This window comes from Heterodontus francisci, chromosome 12, assembly GCF_036365525.1.
Source record: "Heterodontus francisci isolate sHetFra1 chromosome 12, sHetFra1.hap1, whole genome shotgun sequence".
Lineage (NCBI taxonomy): Eukaryota > Metazoa > Chordata > Chondrichthyes > Heterodontiformes > Heterodontidae > Heterodontus > Heterodontus francisci.
Genome location: NC_090382.1, coordinates 114,279,441 through 114,298,853, shown reverse-complemented (window position 1 = coordinate 114,298,853; position 19,413 = coordinate 114,279,441).

The following is a 19,413-nucleotide window of genomic DNA, read 5'->3' as shown; positions in this document are numbered from 1 at the left end:
CTATCTGCCTTAACTACTCCCTGTGGTAGCGAGATCCACATTCTCACCACTCTCTGTGTAAAGACGTTTCTTTCGAATTCCCTATTGAATTTATTAATGAATATCTAATATATGCATTACAAATTATATCTTATATCTTCTCTATGTCTACCCTATCAAATCCTTCATAATCTTAAAGACCTCTAATAGACTATTGCAATGGAGAGATTTATAGTACACCTGGATGGACGAGCTAAGATAGGCCGAGTGGCTTCTACTCTCCGTAATTATCTTATAATTCTATGAATTGACAGCATTGCTGAGATGCCCTGCATTAATAACCACATCTTGTATTGTTAATTCACCTCCTTTGAATTGATAGCCTCATAATTGCTCCTAAGCAGCTCCGTGCTGATGGCATAGGTACCTGCCTCTCAACTCCAAACACTCAGGAAAAGATGTGAAGGCTGTAATAGATAATCACACTTCTTTGCAGATAAACCCTTAGGTTGCCTGTAAAGTTAAAGAAAGGCCTCTCTCTCGAGACTGACTGGTGTGGTTTGCAGCTCACTTGCTGTAAGACTGAAATAAACATTAAGGCGACAGTACTACAACAACATAAATATCATGAGTGTGTAGAATTACATAGAATTCACACCACAGAGACAGGTCATTTTGGCTCAGCTGCTGCTCTAGTTCCAGTGTTTATGCTCCACACGAGCCTCCTGCCATCCTACTTCAACTAATCTTTTTCATATCCTTCTATTCCGTTCTCCCTCACATGCTTATCTAGTTCCCCCTTAATTGCATAACTTAAACCCTAAACTACTAAACTTAGCATCAAAGTTAAAACCGAGCTAGTATCCCGGCCAATTAAAAAACCCAGGTTATGATCAGTAACAGGATCACACTCACCTGAGACACACAAATATTTAAAAGGAGGCTCTGCTCAGGAAAATATTCTCTCCAATATACTCTCAGCTTAACTAAAGCATTCTTTCAAATTTCATTAAAAAAACACATTTTTCTGAATACTGGTGCAAGTCTGTGTTCTAATGAGTTGGATTTGCATGTCTAACAATATTAGCACAAGAGGTGTAACCTGTAACTATTGTAACAGCAGGAGCAAGGGTTATTATGCAACTATTGATGAAGATATAGAAACAGTAATCCTTCTGACGTCACCAAGACTGTTGCTGACTTCAAGGTCCTTCCCCTGCTCAGATTCTTTTCCATATTACACAAGTGAGGCTAAAAACCTGAGATTATAAATATCAAAGTAGAGTCAAATTAAGAAGAAAGCATCAAACAGAGACAAAAGAAACCTGTGGAAGCATACAGTCTGTCAGGGGAGGAAGATAAAGGTTTTTTGCATTGTCACATTGGTTTTACTCTAATGCTGTTTAAATGTTTTTCAATTAATCAAGGCAAAGAATTTCAAAAAAGCCGTGAAAGCGGTAACAAAATGCCCATCTGCCATACAGACCCCGAATCCTAATATTCACATCACCCCCACCCTCCATGGATTGAAGCTGAGTGTATTGCTCATCATCACGTTGATTGTCTCCTATAGACAGCTGCCAGCAATGTTAAGCCACTTGTGTTGTAGCAACACTTTCATCTAATCAACTTTGCACAAAGTACTGTAATTTCTGTTTGTTTTCAGTGTTTGATGTCTTGACAATTCCTGTCACTTTCCTGACTTGCATAAACTGCCACTGTGGAGCTCTCTTGATTCGGACAGATTGTAAACAAAGCAGGACTCTGAGCAGTGTAATTGAGTTCGTCGGAAAGAGCACAAAGTAATGTACTAATTGTGCATGGTGGAAATCTGAAATAAGAACAGAAAATGCTGGAAATGCTCAAAAGATCTGGAAGCTTCTGTAGAGAGAGTGTTATGACTGACCGCTCCTGTCAAAGTCCCCAATTAAAATATATGATTCTGATTGTGGTGGGACCAACACACTGTTAATTCAATCCCGTCGTTCCACAGATCGGCTAACATATCATTTAAAACTTTCCAAATTAAAGAAAGACCCAGCCAAATTGTACCATCTATTAACCCCCATATGTGGCTAAGCAAACCAGGTGTCTTTAAATCAACAAATTAACTCTTTAATTAGAAGAAGTAAATTATTAAACATTATGAAGATAGAAACAACATTTAAAATAGAAAAAGTTGGAGTCCTTGCAAATTTACAGTTCAATGTTGCTTGAAGTTCTCACAGGATGTTGTTCGAAATCCTCACAGGATGTTGCGATCCTCTTCTTCCACTCAAGTATTACATTGCTTCTTGTAGGCGTGCTGCACTTGGGGAATAATCTTAAATGTTCATATTCCAGGATGTGAGACTTAAATGGACCATAAAAGGTATTACAGAGGTTTACAGAGAACACACTGACATAAATGGAATGTATGGGTGTCACAGCAATGTAAATACATCTTTCACTAAATGTTCCTCACCAACATGTGTGTCCTTTTCTCTGTGTGAATGATGTGTGCCAGCATGTAGCGCCAATGTCACATCCCTTTGCACCATTGGCCCTTCTGAAGAGCCAACATATGCAATAAGCTCAGTGGCTGGCATTGCATCTCTCCTCGGCAGCAGTGGTGGAGTCTCTCACCGGTGTCAGGAGCCATGTCTGCAAAGGATAGCCCTTATTTCCAAGAAGCCACCCCTCCATCTGAGCCATTTCAGTGAACAGCGGTGGCAGCCGGGACTGGCGCAAGAGCTAGGTGTCAAGGCGGCTGCCTGAGAAGCGGTCACACATTCACTGCAAGCATCTGCGGTGTTCATATACCAACTTCACCTAGATTGAGAGGGCTGCTTTAATGGTGATGTCTGTAGGTGGTAGCCTGGCAGTAGGCCTGATGTCCACATGAGTGCAGTCTATGAATATTACAACCTATGGTTCTCCAGCAATGGTGCCAGAACCAATGGCCCTCTGGGCCTGGCTGTGAGAGTCCGTCCTGAAGCGGACATACTCACTGGCCCTCCGGTGCAGGGCATTGGTGACCTCCCTGATGCAGCGGTGCACTGCTGACTGTGTGACCCCACAAGGTCTCTGGTGGGCCCCGAATAGATTTCAGAGGTGTCAGGCTTGAGAACCGCTGCCACTATGAGGATCAAAGGCATGGGATGTCCACTGGAACCCATGGGCTGCAGGTCATCCTTGAGCAGGGCACAGAGATGTGTCACCCACCCTCTCTACATGCACAATCTCCTCTGACACTGGTGCTCTGACATCCGATGGCATGTCATGTGGGGCCTGTAGATGCACGACAATTGCAATGGTGAGCTCCCCTTGGAGGCTGCTGCTCATGACCTGGGGGCCTCTACGTGGATTGCACCTACCTGTTGGTATTGCCTCTGGTGCATACAATTCTCCATTTTGATTACCTCATTGCATCATTTAACTCTATCCATTATTTTACTAGTTGACTGCATTCTATATTTATTGTGTATAAAACATCTCTATTCCTCTAGTGGTGCAATGATTGAAGCACATCATCTTAATCCCCTGCATCTCCTTTTGATAAGCCATTGATATCATGTTTCTTTCCATTCTGACGTACTGGTTCTTCACGGCTCTCACAAGTCCAATCAACACTATTGCCTTTGATGGCTCCATTCCTTCGTCCTTTTTTGCCTCCTTCTGAGACTCAATCTTTCCTCTGATCTGAAATGGCGTCTCCTTTATGTCCTGCATTTCTAAAGCTACCTCATAGTAACATGGTTTCCTCACCTGTGCCAAAGTCTTCTCCACAAAAACATTTAACCCTTTATAAAGCCTGAATTAATCCAAGACACGAATACTGCTTTGTTACATGGAGATGCGCTTCTGCCATTTCTCTTTCTCTCCTGGACACAACAGAAGAAAACGCTTGCAGCCGATAACTTCCAGCATCCCCACTCTTGTCTCAGTGACTCTCATACATCCCCAGTCTCCAGCCTCTCTCGATTGCAAACAGTTCTTGACTTTGATAGTTGTGTCATGTACCTGTGAGATTTCTCCTGTTGCTCTCTTAAGCTCCAAATGCACAGCCCTATATTATTTTCCTCACCCCTGCATCCTAACTCTGTTAAAAAAAAACTTCCTGCAATCTCCTAATTATTGCAGGGGTCAGCAGTGAGTCAGTGAGTAGCACCAGAAAGTTGAAAGTTCAAGTCCCACTCCATATATTTGAGCATGTGATCCAGGCTGACAATTCAGTATTGAGCCAGTGCTGCACTGTTGCAGGTACTGTCTTTGGGATGAGATATTAAACAAGCCCTTTCAGGTGATAATGACCAGATAATCTGTTTTAGGTGTTGATTAAAGGATAAGTATTGGCTGGGACATTGGGAGCACTTCCCTGCTCTTCTTCAAATAGTGCCACAAGTTCATTTACATCCACTCAAGAGAATAGATGGGGGTGTCGGTTAAATGTTTCATCCAAAAGGCAGCATCTTTGACAGTGCAGCACTCCCTCGGTACAGCATTGAAGCCAAGTATCATATGAATCAAGATGCAGCAAGATATGATTAAAAGTACAAAAAAATCAAGCTGACCTGCAACTAAAACCACCTCTCGTCTTTAAGAAGACTATTTGAGTAGGCCAGGTTCCCAATCTCTCCGTCGACCAGTTTTTATTGGTGAGGAGCAGCCTGATTGTCGGGGGGGCAGGGCACATATCTGTAATTGTTCCTGGACTATCTCAGACATTGCCCTGGAGCCTCCAGGAATTAAATTTGAGTCTCCTGGGAAACAGCTTCCAGTTACCAAGGAGAAAAATCAAAGAGGTATTTAAAAAGTGGTATGTTTTTCTTAAAACAATTCTTTGAACGCATTTGTTAATTAGTTATAAAAATAATGAAGATGGGGGTGCGGTGGGAGCAAGGCTGTTTGACTAAGTGGAGATGTTGGATTTAAGATGATTGGAAAAAGAACCAGAGGGGACATGGGGAAAAGCTTTTTCATGCAGCGAGAGATTAGGATTTGGAACACGCTGCCCGATAGGATGGTGGATATAGATCCAATAGTAGCCTTCAAGAATGAATTGGATACATAGATAAAGGAGAAATCAATTGCAGGAATGTGGAGAAATAGCCAGAGGAGTGGGACTATTGGATTTTTTGAACTGGACTAAAAGTGGCCTGTTTTGGTTGGCTGGCCAGTATTCTTCCACCTACGAGAGATGATGGACACGCAGCAAGCAATCCATTTAGGTGGAGTATCTTCTCTTGATGCACCTTTGCTGATGGCTGTGAAGGTCAATCCTTGAGAGGCAGGTTCTGCCACAAGTGCTGCATGTGAAGCTGCCAAGTGCCACTGTGAGTTGTTGTTTTCAACGTTGGCGTCTCTTGCCAAGCTGCTGTAGCTACTGGTCATTGTGGTAGTGCACACCAGTCCACAGGATGTGCTGACATTGCCCTCGTTCAGCAGCTAGTGACTCCCAGGTGCGATCGTCAACATTTAGGGCCTTCATGTCACGCTTGCAAGCATCCTGGAAGCGGAGCTTTGGGTGACCCACCGTTTGTCTGGCCCAGGCTACCTTACCATTCGGAAGGTCCTTGGGTATATAACCGTCTTCCATCCTGCAGACATGTCCGATCCACCAAAGCTGCCTCTGTTTGATTAGTGACAACACGCTTGGGAGCTCTGCCTTTTAGAGGACTGCCACATTTGTGATTTCATCCTGCCAGGATATACCCATCATGCACCATAGACAGTGAAAATGGAAATTATTGGCCCAGAGACTCGTGCCTGAAAAGTTGCTTGAAGTCCATGATGGGAGTAGAGATATTCCAGGTATTAAAGACCTGTTCAATAATTATATGAGGACCACACTTGCTGCTGGTAGTTTTTCCTTCAAATCACCTTTCAGAAGATTTGGAGTCCAGAAATCTGGTTACCTGCATCAGTAATAAATTTCATGACTCATGCCATTTTTTTAATCATTCACAGGATATGGACATTTTCAGCATTTATTACTCATCCATAATTGTTGTTAAGAAGGTGGTGATGTGAGCCTTTCTTACAACAGAATGGCTTTCCAGACCATTTCAGAGAGCAGTTCAGAAAAAACTACATTGCTGTGGGTCTGGAGACACATATAGGCAAGAGCAGGTAAAAACAGCAGATTTCCTTCTCTAAAGGACAGAAGTGAGGTTTTTAGGGAAATCCATTAGTTATATAGTCACCATTGCAGATAACAACTATTTATTCAATTAACTGAACTAAATTCTTTGGATGATGTTATATATCACATCACAGTGGCACAGTGGCGCTGTGGTTAGCACCGCAGCCTCACAGCTCCAGCGACCCGGGTTCAATTCTGGGTACTGCCTGTGTGGAGTTTGCAAGTTCTCCCTGTGTCTGCGTGGGTTTCCTCCGGGTGCTCCGGTTTCCTCCCACATGCCAAAGACTTGCTGGTTGATAGGTTAATTGGCCATTATAAATTGCCACTAGTATAGGTAGGTGGTAGGGAAATATAGGGACAGGTGGGGATGTGGTAGAAATATGGGATTAATGTAGGATTAGTATAAATGGGTGGTTGATGGTCGGCACAGACTCGGTGGGCCAAAGGGCTTGTTTCAGTGCTGTATCTCTAAACTAAAAAAACTAAACTAAATATGTATATATTGTTACACTACCTGTAAAGTATTAGGAACTAATTAGCTAGGAACTGGTGGTTATGTGTAAGTGTTCCAAAGGGGGAGGCACATTTATGGCTGCACTGGGGAGTTATGTTATATGTAACACAAGAATCAGGCTCTACAGCACAAAGCATGGTGCTGTAATAAACAAGACTGACTCCAGCCTTTCCCAAGAGTAATGTGTGATTCTTTCCAACATCTGCAACCAGAAACAACATAAAGATGAAACATGGTGGCAGTGTCTGTGAGTAAACCTAGAACATTTTTTTAAAGCATCAGATTGAGAAAAGTGACCCAAATTAGTGCCAGAGAGAGAGAAAGAAAAACTGAGTGACTCGTGCAAAAACTCTAAAAAAAAAACGAAATGTCAGCCGGGACAGGAAAGAATGCACTGCTACAGCCGAGCATTAATTGAGAAGCTGATGATGTCAGACAGGCATTTGAGAAGTTTAAACAAAAGTGCAATTTGGCATTCGGTATTTTCCTAAAAGGCACGAGTGAAGAGGAGAGAGTCAGCTATATCCTACTGTGGGCTGGAGATAAAGGATTACATTTATTTAACAGCTGGGACGTAAGAGAAGAGGACAGCAGAAACCCAGACAAAATTTTTGAAAGATTCAGTACCCATCTCTGGCCAAAATCAAATCATCGGATATACCGATATGAATTTCAAGGCCTCAGACAGGACCTAGATTTTTTTTTAATTTGTTTTTTGGGGGATGTGGGCGTCGCTGACAGGCCAGCATTTATTGCCCGTCCCTAATTTCCCTTGAACTGAGTGGCTTGCTAGGCCATTTCAGAGGGCATTTAAGAGTCAACCAAATTGCTGTGCGTCTGGAGTCACATGTAGGCCAGACCAGGTAAGGACAGCAGATTTCCTTCCCGACAGGACATTAATTAACCAAATGGTCTTTACAACAATTGACAATGGTTTCATGATTATTAGACTAGCTTCTTAATTCCAGATTTTTTAATTGAATTCAAATTTCACCATCTGCCATGGTGAACCCATGATTCGAACCCATGACCCAAGAGCATTAGCCTGGGCTCTAGATTACTAGTACAGTGAGATTACCATTACGCCACCGCCTCCCCTGGTGAGCCTATTGACAATTTTGTAGCAAGATTGAAAATTGCAGTCAAAAAATTTAAATTTAAGGACACTGATGAACGGCTGATAGATCAGCTCATTTGCGGTTCTGCACATCCTGAAGTCCAGAAAGCTCTAATTGGACAGGACAAGCTCACAATGTCACAGGCTGTAGACACAGCCAGAGCACATGAAGCCACGAGCAGACAGATGAAGACGCTGACCTCCCAAATGGCTAGCCTTCAGTTAAGCCAACAGACAGGCAGCAGGGTCGATGCAGTAAAACAACAATTAAAGATCGCACACCAAACAGAGAGAAAGATGTGCAGGAACTGTAGATGACCACATGAATTGACAGATAGAAGCAAATGTCCCGCATATGGATCAATCTGCAGAGCTTGCGGAAAGACCAATCACTGGGAAAAGATGTGCAGAACAAGGCAAGAAGGTGGTGGACGAGTCATCAGAGCCAGAGTAACAGGACGAAGGAATAGTGAAAGAAACCAAAGCATCCATACCCTGGAAGATGGCGATGGGTTTGAGAACATGATCGACATAGGAACCATAGAATTGCACGAAATGTCTGGATGTGACAGTTCCCAGAGAAAAGAAATTCCCACAACCATTCAGATCAGGAAGAGGCTGAGAAGCAAGCCCACAATTATACATCTGACGGTAAAGATTGACACTGGAGCACAGAGTAATATCATCCCGCTCAGAAGATACCATACCAGAAGATCTTTCCTGAAAATTTGGAGTAAAACGGTTACCCAAGTGAAGGTGCTCTGAAGCCAAACAATGTCATGTTCACAGTATATGGGGGAACTGAGATTCGACAGCTAGGAACAACCAAATCAGAGGAACATACAAAGGGAAAGATGTTAACTGTATGTTCTACCCCACTGAAACAGATGGTCCAGCTATACTGGGGTTGAGTAGTTGTGAAGAGCTGCAGATCATCTCAGTAAACCATGAGGTGAAGGTGGCGACACTAAGGGTTGAAGACAGTACACCCATTGAAAACGCCCTCCAATCAGAAGGTAAGAAGATCTGGTGCAAATGTACCCAGAGTGTTTTGATGAGACGGTTGGATGCTTTGAAGAATTTGAGTATCACATCACTATTGACCCAGCGATGAAACCAGTGATTCATCCCCCACGTAAAGTACCAATAGAACTGAATGGAAAGCTTGAAAGAGAGCTCTGAGAAATGGAAGGAATGAAGGTGATCGCCAGAGTCACAGAGCCTACAGATTGGGTAAATTCCATCGTGGTGAGAGAGAAGCCAAATAGACGGATAAGAATTTGCCTAGATCCCAAAGATCTTAACCAAGCAATAAAGAGGGATCACTACCCTATTCCAACATTGGAAGAAATCACACCAGCACTGGCAGGGGCAAATGTTTTTAGCAAGCTTGATGCCAGAATGGCTACTGGATTGTGAAGCTAGATGCGGAATCTTCACTGTTGACAACATTCAACACACCTTTTGGACGGTACAAATTCCTACGTCTACCTTTTGGCCACAAAGTGAGCCAGGATGTGTTCCAACAGAAAGTAGATGAGACATACAGGGGATGCAAAGGAGCAGTCGGCATAGCTGATGATATCTAGATATATGATGCAGATGGAAAAGATCATGACAACATCTAGGCACAAAGATTCATCACCTAGTGAATGTAACATCACCGAAACTGAGTCAAATTAGAGATGAGACCAGCAAAGATGAGGGGTTACAGATGCTATTTCAGCAAGTGATCCAGGGATGGCCTGATAAGATACAGCACACACAGCCAGCAATACGGCAGCACTGGTCTATCAGAGATGACATCTCACTAGAAGATGGTGTTCTGCTGGCCGGATCCAGAATAATCATACCCAAAACAATGCAGGAAGAACTTCTCCAAAAGATACACGAAGGCCACATGGGAATGGAGAAGTGTAAGCTCAGAGCCAAATCAGCTGTGCACTGGATAGACATATACAAAGATATCGAAAATATGGTGTCTCCATGCAATGAATGCCAGAAGTACAGAAACTCACAACAGAAAGAAGAGATGATAGTTACTGAAGTACCACCCAGACCATGGCATACTGTAGGAGTCGATTTATTCACACATAATCAAGAGTTGTATCTCATAGTCGCAGACTACGACTCAAAATTCCCTTTTATCCAGAAGATGAAGGACTTGAGATCCACAACAATAATCTCAGCAGTACGAGTTCTGTTCCCTGAGCAAGGGATTCCTGAAAGGTTAATATGTGACAATGGCACCCAATTTATTTCCAGAGAAGTTAAGGAATTTGCTGACCAGTATGAGTTCAACACCATCACCTCATTACCACACTACTCAGAGGGACACGGATTTATAGAAAGACACGTCCAGACGGTCAAAAGAACATTTGTGAAATGACAAGAGAAGAAGGAAGACCCAAACCTGGCTTTATTGTCACTCCGATCCACACCTCTCAAGGCTGACATGAAATCACCTGCGGAGCTGTTAAATGGAAGAAAATATAAAACAACTCTGCCAAGCGAAATACATCCTTCAAGTGACCAGGAGGAAGTGAGACAACAAGTCACTGAAGCACAGGTAAGAGGAGAGCAACACTTCAACAAATATGCTAAATCCCTACCCGAGCTGTTGAAAGGACAAACTATACACGTACAGGATCCAATCATGAAAACCTGGAGCCCAGCAAAGGTTGAGACTCCAAGGTCATATATCATTTAGACCGAAACCGGTAAACAAATGAGAAGGAACAGAATCCATATTCGACCTACACCTGAGCTGGAACAACAGAAAAGACCATCAACAACACCAGAAACATCACTATCCAGCAAGACAACATTAACAACATCACCAGCAAGTGACACGATTCACCTGTACAGCGTGCCAACTCACCACTGGGTGCAAATGCCAAATCTACAAGATGGAGGCACAACATCTTACCACTCAAGTGATACCATGAAGAATATTAAAAAATACACACTATAAAAGACTAAAAATGGGTTCAGATTATTTCCACAAGTCAGATGATAATCTTCTTTATTTATATTGACAATTATATTGATGTGGGGCATTAAGTTTTAAAGAAACAGGGATGTTATACATGTACATATTGTATATACTATCTGTAAAGTGTTAGGAACAAATTTGCTAAGAACTGGTGGTTATGTGTGAGTATTGCAGTGGGGGGCCACATTCACGGCTGCACTGGGGAGTCATGTTATATGTAACACAAGAATCAGGTTCCACAGCACAGAGCCTGGTCCTGTAATAAGCAAGACTGATTCCAGCAATTTCCAGGTTTAAAGTGTGATTCTTTCCAACATCTGGGAACCTCTTCTTCTTCTTTGGCCTCCTTGTCTCGACAGACAATGGGTAAGCGCTTGGAGGTGGTCAGTGTTTGTGGAGCAGTGTCTGGAGTGGCTATACAGTCCAATTCTAGAGTGACAGACTCTTCCACAGGCGCTGCAGATAAAATTGGTTGTTGGGGCTGGTACACAGTTGACTCTCTCTTCTGTCTTTTTTCCTGCCAACTGCTAAGTCTCTTTGACTCATCACTCTTTAGCCCCACCTTTATGGCTATCTGCCAGCTCTGGCGATCACTGGCAACTGACTCCCACGAATTGTGGTCAATGTCACAGACCTTCATGTCGCATTTACAGATGTCTTTAAAGCGGAGACGGAGCCGGTGGCTGTGATACCAGTGACGAGCTCGCTGTACAATGTGTCCTTGGGGATCCTGCCATCTTCCATGTGGCTCACATGGCCAAGCCATCTCAAGCGCCGCTGGCTCAGTAGGGTGTATATGCTGGGGATGTTGGCCGCCTCAAGGATTTCTGCATTGGAGATACGGTCCTGCCACCTGATGCCAAGGATTCTCCAGAGGCAGTGAAGATGGAATGAATTGAGATGCCGTTCTTGGCTGATATACGTTGTCCAGGCCTCGCTGCCATAGAGCAAGGTACTGAGGACACAGGCTTGAAACACTCGGACTTTTGTGTTCCGTGTCATTGCGCCATTTTCCCACATCTTCTTGGCCAGTCTGGACAATGCAGCGGACGCCTTTCCCATGCACTTGTTGATTTCTGCATCAAGAGATGGGTTGCTGGTGATAGTTGAGCCTGGGTAGGTGAACTCTTGAACCACTTCCAGAGCATGGTCGCCAATATTGATGGATGGAGCATTTCTGACGTCCTGTCCCATGATGTTCGTTTTCTTGAGGCTGATCTTTAGGCCAAATTCATTGCAGGCAGCCGCAATCCTGTTGATGAGTCTTTGCAGACACTCTTCTGTGTGGGATGTTAATGCAGCATCGTCAGCAAAGAGGAGTTCCCTGATGAGGACTCTCTGTACTTTTGTCTTCGCTCTAAGATGGGCAAGGTTGAACAACCTGCCCCCTGATCTTGTGTGGAGGAAAATTCCTTCTCCTGAAGACTTGAACACATGTGAGAGCAGCAGTGAGAAGATCCCAAACAGTGTAGGTGCGAGAACACAGCCCTGTTTCACACCACTCAGGATAGGAAAGGGGTCTGATGAGGCGCCGCTATGCTGAATTGTGCCTTTCGTAATGTCATGGAATGAGGTGATGATACTTCGTAGCTTTGGTGGACATCTGATTTTTTCTTGTAATCTGAAGAGACGATGTCTACTGACGAGGTCAAAGGCTTTGGTGAGTTCTATGAAAGCAATGTAGAGGGGCATCTGTTGTTCGCAGCATTTCTCCTATAGCTGGCGAAGGGAGAACAGCATGTCAATGGTGGATCTCTCTGCTCGAAAGCCGCACTGTGCTTCAGGGTAGACACGCTCAGCCAACTTCTGGAGTCTTTTTAAAGCAACTCGAGCGAAGACTTTCCCCACTATGCTGAGCAGGGAGATTCCACGGTAGTTGTTGCAATCACCGCGGTCACCCTTGTTCTTATAGAGGGTGAAGATATTGGCATCACGCATGTCCTATGGTACTGCTCCCTCGTCCCAGCACAGACAAAGCAGGTTTTATTTTTTTTTATTTTTTTATTTTTTATTTTGTTTTTTTTTATTTAGAGATACAGCACTGAAACAGGCCCTTCGGCCCACCGAGTCTGTGCCGACCATCAACCACCCATTTATACTATCCTGCACTAATCCCATATTCCTACCACATCCCCACCTGTCCCTATATTCCCTACCACCTATCTATACTAGGGGCAATTTATAATGCCCAATTAACCTATCAACCTGCAAGTCTTTGGCTGTGGGAGGAAACCGGAGCACCCGGCGAAAACCCACGCAGACACAGGGAGGACTTGCAAACTCCACACAGACAGTACCCAGAATTGAACACGGGTCGCTGGAGCTGTGAGGCTGCGGTGCTAACCACTGGAGTTCATGGAGTACTGAGGGTATAGCAGGCTTGGCACTCTTGATTATTTCAGGGGTAATGCCGTCATTTCCAGGGGCTTTTCCACTGGCTAGAGAATGATTGGCATCACTGAGTTCCGATTTTGTTTGGCTGTTCGTCCAGCTCATCCATGACTGGCAGAAACTGGGCTGCATTGAGGACGATCTCAGTGACAACATTTTCCCTGGAGTACAGTTCTAGGTAGTGCTCCACCCAGCGGTCCATTTGCTTGCGTTGGTCAGTGATCGTGTGCCCTGATTTAGACTTGAGGGGGGTGATCTTCTGGATGGTTGGTCAAAAGTTCTCTTAATGTCATCATACATTCCTCTGATGTTTCCGGTGTCGGAGGCCAGCTGAATATGACTCCACATGTGTTGCCAGTAGTGATTTGAACAGCGCCTGGCTGTTCTTTGTGCAGCGCTTCTGGCTACTTTAAGTGCTACGGATGTTAACTCGCTGGGGGCTTTCTTGTAGATCAACAGTGCAGTGCGCTTAGTGGCTATGACAGGTTCCAGCTCTTCAAAGTGAGATTGAAACCAGTCTGCATTCTGCTTCTCACGTTTGCCAAAGGTGGTTATTGCTGAGTCATGGATGGCGTCTCTGATGTGGGCCCACTTCATCTCTGCATCCCCTGCAGGAGTGTTTTGAAAGGCTTTTTCAAGTGAATTTAGAAACTTATGTAACAGCTGTGGATAAGAAATTCTGTTAGAACAAAGAACAAAGAACAGTACAGCACAGGAACAGGCCATTCGGCCCTCCAAGCCTGCGCCGATCTTGATGCCTGCCGAAACTAACACCGTCTGCACTTCCGGGGCCCATATCCCTCTATTCCCTTCCTATTCATATATTTGTCAAAATGTCTCTTAAACGTCACTATCGTACCTGCTTCCACCACCTCCCCTGACAGCAAGTTCCAGGCACTCACCACCCTCTGTGTAAAAAACTTGCCTCGCACATCCCCTCTAAACTTTGCCCCTCGCACCTTAAACCTATGTCCCCTAGTAACTGACTCTTCCACCCTGGGAAAAAGCTTCTGACTATCTACTCTGTCCATGCCGCTCATAACTTTGTAAACCTCTATCATGTCGCCCCTTCACCTCCATCGTTCCAGTGAAAACGATCCGAGTTTTTCCAACCTCTCCTCATAGCTAATGCCCTCCAGACAAGGCAACATCCTGGTAAACCTCCTCTGTTAGTGTTGATGCGCGGGCGGCCCTTCTGCTTGGAGTGATGCAGCTTCTTTGGTTTGAGTCTAACTTTGCTGCACACCAGGGAGTGGTCGGTGTCATAGTCTGCACTGTGGAAGCTGCGTGTGATTTGGACACTGTTTACAGAGGCTCGCCTTGTGACGATGAGGTCCAGCTGGTGCCAACGACGTGATCTTGGGTGTCTCCTGGTGACAGGGTATAGTATGAAAGAACGAGTTGGTGATGCAGAGGTTGTCATAGAATCTTTGAGATACAGCACTGAAACAGGCCCTTCAGCCAACTGAGTCTGTGCCGACCATCGACCACCCATTTATACTAATCCTACATTAATCCCATATTCCCTACCATATCCCCACCTTCCCTCAATTCTCCTACCACCTACCAACACTAGGGGCAATTTACAATGGCCAATTTACCTATCAACCTGCAAGTCTTTGGCTGTGGGAGGAAACTGGAGCACCCGGCAGAAACCCACGTGGTCACAGGAAGAACTTGCAAACTCCGTACAGGCAGTACCCAGAACCAAACCCAGGTCGCTGGAGCTGTGAGGCTCCGGTGCTAACCATTGCTCCACTGTGTCGCACGTTACGATAGGTACACAACTCCAGCAGTCTCTGTCCATTCTCATTCATCCTTCCAATGCCATAGCAACCAAGGCAGGAGGGCCATGAATCATGGTCGGCCCCAACCCTGGTGGTAAAGTCCCCCAGCAGGAACAAATGTTCGATATTAGGAATGCTACTAATGATATAATGGAGTTCCTTGTAGAACTGGTCTTTAACTTCAGGTGTGGAGCAGAGCGTTGGAGCACAGATACTGAGTAGGTGTACTGGGTCAGAGGCAGTGAGTAGTCGGATGGACAGTATGCGTTCCGAGCCATTTGAAGGTGGCTCTATCACGCTGAGCAAAGAGTTTCTGATGGCAAAGCCCATTCCATGCTGATTTGGTACTTCAGGTCCCTAACCTGCCAGTAGAATGTGTAGTCTTGCTCTCTTAGAGATCTGCTCGCAGGGAGCCGTGTCTCCTGAAGTGGCTGCAATGTCCACATCATAAGCAAGACTGACTCCAGCCTTTTCCAAGTTTAAAGTGTGACTCTGTCCAACATCTGGGAACCAGAAACAATATACAGATGAAACAGCTGTCATGGTGGGATTTGAATTTATATCGCTGTATCATTAGACGACATATATGGAGTGCTTATGACAGTGACATAATCATTATGCGACCATTCCCAGTGGGCTACCTGAAGGCTCCTGCAAAATTGAACCTTAAGTATCAGAGAATCACTTAGTAAAATCAAAAGCAAAACCCAATCTCATCCTGATCCCATTACTTGGCACCTCCCGGTATCATATAGTGCAATTAAAGGGTTAATTTTCCTCCTCCCTTCCCTAGACCATAGGCATTGGAGCCAATTGTGGGCACCCCAATTATTGCCCTTTGATGAAATTTAGCTAACTCAAGAAAGAATCAAATTTAGAACTTTGCTGTTCTGTGTGGCTAGTCCAAGGGCACGAAGGACAATTCTAGAGTCCACAAAGAGACCTTTATGCATTTGGTATCATCTGGAATGGAATGTAAACTGTTGAATGGAATGCATTGTGCTGAAATATGTGAACCATTCTCAGAACTCTTTCAAATGATTTATGGATCGGTTCTTGCTGGCATTATTTGTGGTGTCGCTGTTAAATTTTCAATTTTTTGGTACACTTGACATCAAGGGGAGATCATCAGCATAACCTGCATCTCTTATCAATTTGTGCTATTTGCTCCTGGGAGGCTGTTGCATCATTTATATTAATGGCAGTACAGTACAGGAGCAGTGGTGCATACTATCCTGTTTTACACATGCCCCTACCTGCAATCATTCCATGGCATCATTATTAATTTTGACATTGCAAACATTCGGCTCATATATTTACTGATTATATTGACAAAGTTCCGTGGCAGCCATGTATGTTTTTATGAGGCGGCTCGGTGTTCACTGTCAAAGATGCCTTCAGAGTCTATAAAATTAAACCCAACTGAGTTTTCTGAAATTCAGCTGATGGTTAATTTGTTGATTCCATTAAATTCAAATGATAAATAATTCCAGTTGTACAAATCACTCCTGATTTTTATGGCTGTCATTTTGGTTTAAAGAAACCACACAGGTGTATAAATCCATTTCTATGTTCAGAAGGTTGTTGGTCTTGTTTCATTGCTGCATTGAGATCAAATGTGAAAGTGTCCAAAATGCACAGGGGATTGATCAGCCTCTGAAAGAACAAAGCAAGTTGGCAAGGATGATAATGATGGTCCTGATGAAAGGTCACTGACCTGAAACGTTAACTCTGTTTCTCTCTGCACAGATGCTGCCAGACCTGCTAAATATTTCCAGCACTTTCTATTTTTATTTCAGATTTCCAGCATCCGCAGTGTTTTGCTTTTATGATGATGATGATGGTCTTTGGTAATTAGCTGGGAGGCAGGAAACAGAGAATTAGAGGTAAGGGTTTCATTGTCTGATTGGATCATCTACTCACTCATTCACATTCTGGCCACAAATTGTGGATGGGACGAGGGGGGTGTCTGAAATTGTTCCTGGACTATTTCAAACTGGGGCACTACTTCAAGTGGACAAGGAGAAATGTCAAAGATGTATTTAAAAAGTGGTGTTTTTCTTTTTAAAAAAAACTTTGAATGCTTTTGTTTATCAGTTATAAAAACAATGAAGAAGTGGGGTGGCGGGGGGGAGTAAGGCTGTTTGACTGGGTGGAGAAGCTGGAGGCAGGGAATCATGAGATTAATCCTTCAGGAATATGTCAAACAAGAGTTGACAACCCTACACTCAGCACGCCACTCTTAGGCCTTCCCATGTCTGCCGAGAGTCTGTATTGGGTCTTTCCAGGACTCCAACAACATTTCAGAGCTGAAGTACTTGATCCCAAAGGGGATCGATTACATCTCGTTGTTGCCCCGTTGCTCCCTTAAAGAAAAAGGGTTTAGATAGAGTAAATAAAGAGAAACTGTTTCCAATTCCTGAAGGAACAATAACCAAAGGACACAGATTTAAGTTGATTGGCAAAGAACCAGAGGAGACATGGGGAAAAACTTTTTCACACTGCGAGTGGTTAATATTTGGATCGCGCTGCCTGATAGGGTGGTGGATACAAATTCAATTGTAGTCTTCAAAAGGGAACTGGATATATAGTTGAAGCAGAAAAAAATGCAGGACTAAGGGGAAGAGCTGAGAATGGGACTAAGTGGACTGCTCTTCAAAAGAGCTGGCGCAGAGTCGATGGGCAAATGGCTTTCTTGATTCTATAAGTTTTGCACTGGACTAAAAGTGGCCCAGAGAGAAAATATTTTGTGCACTCCTGCCTTAGAAGATTAAATAAGTTTCTTGAAGTCCATGATGGGAGTAAGATAATCTAAAAGAAAAGACCTGATGGGTTGAATAACACTTTCTTGATCCACTGTGCTTGTGCACATTCCTATCTATACAATACTTCCACAAGGCAAATTCAATTGTTTTGTCACTAAGGAACAACTCCCTCATGATTGAACCATCAACGGCATACAGAATGATTAATACCTGCCACTGATCATTCTCTTGCCTTTTCTATATTATCTCACAATCATTTGTTACCTGTTGCACTAAAGTATAATGGATATGTTACCTTGGAGATGTAAAACTCCCCAGAACTTCTAGTGCTTATTGCAATTTTAAAATAATAGAATAAGAAGGGCTATTCCCTTTGGTACAGGCATCGACAACTAGGGGGCCTCTATACAGAGTAAAAGGTAGGATGTTTAGAGGCGATTTGAGGAAAGCTTTGTTTTCACACAGAGTGTTGTGGGGATCTGGATCTCACTGCCTGAAAGGGTGATAGAGGCAGAAATCCTCACAACATTTAAAAGTACTTGGAGATGCACTTGAAATGCTGTAACATACAAGGCTACGGACCAAGAGCTGGAAAGTGGGATAAGGTTGGATGGCTACTTGACAGCCGGCGTGAACACGATTGGCCAAGTGGTCTCCTTCCATGCTGTAAATTTCCATGATTTTATGATAAGCAAAATATACTTTTTGTTCCTTGTACAAATGATAAGCAGCTTCATCATCCTATTTCTATAATGCCACAGGAGGATAATAGAACCTAAATATGATTTTTTTTGCCATGGACAGTGGATATGTACTTAATATATTCATATCATATTCCTTCATCTGGTATTTACTGAATATTAGATGATTTTTTTTTAATAATGGGTAATGCCTCCTAAGATAGGCTGGAATTCTTATGACTTCTACACCAGACCATTTGTAACCTTGGTATTCTATTTGACCCTGATCTGAGTTTCCTACCCCATATCTGCTCCAGTACTAATACTTCAACCTCTGTGATATCCACCCCTTCCTCAGCCCATCTGCTGCCGATACCTTCATCCTTGCCTTTGTTACCTCTAGTTTCAACTACTCCAATGCTGTCCTGGCTGATTTCCCCTCTTCCATCTCCACAAATTTGAGCTCATCTAAAATTCTCCTGCCCATATCCTAATTTGCACCAACTCCTGTTGACCCACGACCCCTGAGCTCGCTGACCAATGTTAGCTCCCCGTCTGGCAATGCCTTAATATTAAAATTCTAATTTTTGTGTTCAAATCCCTCCATGACCTCGCCCACCCCTACCCCTCAATTTCTGTAACCTTCCCCAGCCCTACAACCCTCCGAGATCTCAGTCTTCCTCCGATTCTGGCCTCTTGCGCATCCTCAAATTCCTTCACCCTACCATTGGCAGCTATGTCTTCAGTTTCCTAGGTCCTAAGCTCTGGAATTCCTTCCCTAAACATGTCTGCCTCTCTACCTCTCTCAAGCCTCCTTTAAAATACTACTTAAAATCTACCTCATTGACCAAGCTTTCGGTCACCTGTCTTAACACCTACTTATGTGGCTCAGTGTCAAATTTTGTCTGATTGCACACCCATGATACCTTTGGGACAACTTATTACATTAAAGGCACTATATAAATGCAAGTTGTTGTTGGAACTCCTCAGTACGTGAGTTGAACCAAATATTAAGAGTTGATTTTTATTCGGCCTGTCATCTTGAGCTGAGGAGCTCTTCC